We start from the raw sequence: 4,051 nt of genomic DNA, 5'->3' as shown, positions 1-4,051 counted from the left end.
CTGCTTGTCAGTTGTTTGACCTTAACCAGTTGAGCATGTCCCTTGGTGGCTGATGATATGTGCATCTCTGACCACAAGCAGAAGTAGTGGGAGAGCATCATAGCCATGTGTTGAGAGGGATTCTTTGGGGTTTGAATAATTCACCTCTGAAAACATGGGTGTTTTGCTCAACATCCTTAAACAACCCTTATTCAGGGGCCTTTTGAGTGGGATGGGTTACTCGACCAGAAGAAAATTCTAACTGGGCCCCATCTGCAAGGTCATGTGCTGTTTATCTTGATATGAGATCACCATGTCACGCACATATGGTTGTGATGCATGTGCCTAGTGTACCCTTATCAGACGGGTAGTCATGATGGGTGTACTGGGCTTCGTATATTTGTACCCCAGTGTCACTTTGATGGCATGCACTGCTCTCTCACTCAATAATAATAATAATAATGATAATAATAATAATAATAATAATAATTATTATAATGATAATAATAACAACAACAATAACAACAAGATCAAATTTTAATATTTCTAAAGATATTTATTTGTCATAATGAAAGAAAGCAAAAGATTGACGTCCAGGAATAATTCCAAAAACCATGAAAGAATTTTCTGAAGCATCAAAACCAAGAACTTCAAAGACTTCATTATCATCAGTTCTGAGGAGTAAATATTTTGCATCGTTTTTCAAAGACAGGATTTCAATATCTTCGGATGTTTGTTGTTCAATATGTCCAGGTATTTGGAAAATATTGTTCTGTCTGTCTGTTATATAAACACATTCACCAATTGTGGCTAAACGACATCTTTGAATATAATATCCCCTCTGGTTTTTTTCTCCTATTCTTATCCTCCTGACCAACGAATTTTCACTGAACCATTCCACAATCGAGAAATCATCTGCCGTCTTATCTATTTCCAGCTCCCTCCTCATAACAACCACATCACCAGAAGATGCGACTCTTACATCAAGTACCCTCGCATCTCCATCAATCCTTCTCCACCTCCCCTTCTTTCCACGACACACTTCATCTTTACATTTCCCATCTTTCATATCAACCACATCCACATAATAAGAGTCGTTCGCTTCAGACTCTTCGCAAACGTAATAAAGCTCACTTGAGCCTGTCATTTCATGTATGTTTCTAAAATGATGACCACCACACACGAGTTGATTGTCGTTATATTTATAAATCGTGTTGTAGTATTTCTCAGTTTTTATGGTTTTTAAACGACGGAGATCCCTGTCGAAGACCATCATTTCTTTACCAAAGACGACTATGAAATGTTCATCTGTCCACCGACAGATATCCAGTGGTTGTTGATGTTGTGGTTGTTGTTGATGTTGTGTTTGTTGTTTGGAAAAGAAGGCCTTTATGTATTCAAATGTCCACTGAAATATGTTCAGTGCTGGTTGTTGTTGTTGTGGGAGTTGTTCATGTTGCAGTATGTCACCTGTTGTTGTGTTGATTAAGGTGACACTTTTTCTAAACATCAACACACTCACATTCTCATCTAACTTAATTAGTTTATTGTTCCAGTCCTTGCTGTCCCACAAATCATAATGAACAGGTTCCTCGAATGCAGGAATGGAAAGAGGGACCATTGCTATCCTATATGGAAGTCTCCTCACTGATATTTCATCAATTCCTGACTTACTCTCCGCTATGTAATTACCACATCTCACCTTAAATCTACCTTTACTAATTATTTCACTGATATACTTCTTCCTTCATCTCCTTCACTATATTTCGATTTACTAATCAATTCATCAGTGAATATTTCCTTGTTCATCTGAGATGTAATGGAAGGGAAACGAAGACCAGAATCAAGATTTAATAAAGACACTGATTCCAGAATGTTCACTTGGTCCCCATCAATCTTTATGCAATGACATTCAATCAATTCAATATGTACACACAAGTAAATATTCTTCACTTTTCTCCATATTACACCATAAGGCACTTGACTTTGCCAAACTTGATAATTCTGCAAATCTTCTCGATTCAGTTGAAATATTTCTTTCCTTTTAGGAACCGTGGCCATTATGTGTGATTCTTGTGTAAAACACACACCACCAACTAAACTTGCAACATTTCTGTGACATAGCAACTGGCCGTCTTCATCGAATATTTTAACATTTCCATTATTGGCTTTTTCACACACAACTGTCTTTCCTTCCTCAGAGACATCATAATCTTTTACTTGAACAGGAAATTTGTCTGTTTGTAAACGAGCAACCGGGAAGCTGTCTCGATTAGCCATAAATAACCCTTCAACATACAATTCATTCCTTCTTCCAATTTTGGAGTGGCTTCCAACAAACCTTGGTCCTTTACAGTCTATATTGAAGAACTCTACTTTATCTTTATAAATTCTTTTATTTAAAAATATTCTCTCGTATTCCCCAGTCTGGGTCAAACACAAAATGTTATGATATTGTGTTAAATTAACATATTTATCCCACACACCATAAATGTAGAAATAATTGTCAGCAGTTGTCATCCTGTCATCTGTAGGAACATCAGCCTTCCTGTAGTGTCTAACTGAATGTAAATATTGACCATCACTGTCGAAGAAAATGATGAATCTTGTGTTGTAGACAATGATGTCATCGTCAGCTGTAACTTTAATACCATTGATGTCATTAATATAAATTTGATGATATTCGTCTCTAAGTAATAATGTTTCAGGTATTTTTTTTTTTTTTATTTCATTCACATTCGAATGTGTTTCATCAATATCAACAAAATATAAGCTACGTCCATCTCTCTGTCCCAATTTGCTACAAACCAGTTGATTGTTTGATAAAGAAGCCACACATTTATATTCATTTCTTGTCTGGCAAACCACCAATGACAATGGAAATTCCACCTTTAATGTCAACATTTGGTAATCAATATCTAAACCATCCCAATTCGTAATGACCAGTGTGTTTGACTGCCATCGACACATTTTAATATATTTATAAAAACTGAATTTGATAGAACCCACAAGTTGACCATCATATGTGAATATCTTAATGTTTCCATTCTTCTCGTCCCATCCTGCAATCAGATTATTTCCAGTCAGAACCAAACATTTGATCTCCACTCGCTCTTTGTCTCCCAAATGTTGACGGAGAGGAATATGTCTGGCTTTATCAGAAACTGTCAGATCCTGTAGATATAAAGTGGAAGACAACATTTCACTGACAGAAATGTTTCTGGAAAATACATCCACCAGATCGATATAATAATTAAGTTGATTATTTTTAACGAGATCATTAACCAACAAATTATGATCGTTTATAGCAAACATACGGCTGTCGTCTATAAGATAAACAAATGTTTGGTCAATAGATCCACCTTGGAGACTGAGGGGACGTTTCACTTGGGACATTAAAACACTGGGGACCATCTTAATACTACAACGATGATGATCACCAGTGCCATGACCACCACCACCTATTGTTGTGTTATACTGAAATGCTTTTCCCCTAGTGACAATTAACAGCTTTTGTGTTTCTTTTTCTATTGATAACGATTTCACAAAAACAGGGATATTAATTGTCTTAATTACTTCAACTCTATTATAATAATTGATGGCTAAAATATTTAAAAGTGATGGTTTATCACAATAACAAATAATTTTACCTTCACCCATCTTACATGCCCGTAAATAAGGCTGCCCTAATGATACACTTATCACTGTCTTTGATAGGTTTCCAATGACCCTTAATTGTTTCTGTAGGGGTAATGTGACCCCTATATGATTAGAATCCCATCGATATATATCTGTGGCTGTAGACGGCAGAGATAATCTAGACACAATGTCTCCTTCTTTAGAAATGTACAACAAGCAATCATGGTTGATGTCTGACACCACCAACTGTTCATCGGCCAGATTACATATTTCACCAATGACAACTTTGTCTTTCTCCTTTTCTTTGAGTCGTAGATTTAGATTTCTGATATAAGGATTTTTCATATGTAAACAACATCCAGACGACCAGTCTTGATACTTGTAAAGAAGAACCCTGTTGAGTTGAGTGTCCGGGACATAAACAGTTCCTTGG

This window comes from Octopus sinensis, unplaced genomic scaffold, assembly GCF_006345805.1.
Source record: "Octopus sinensis unplaced genomic scaffold, ASM634580v1 Contig16351, whole genome shotgun sequence".
Classification (NCBI taxonomy): Eukaryota; Metazoa; Mollusca; class Cephalopoda; order Octopoda; family Octopodidae; genus Octopus; species Octopus sinensis.
Note: the sequence above shows the minus strand (reverse complement) of the source record.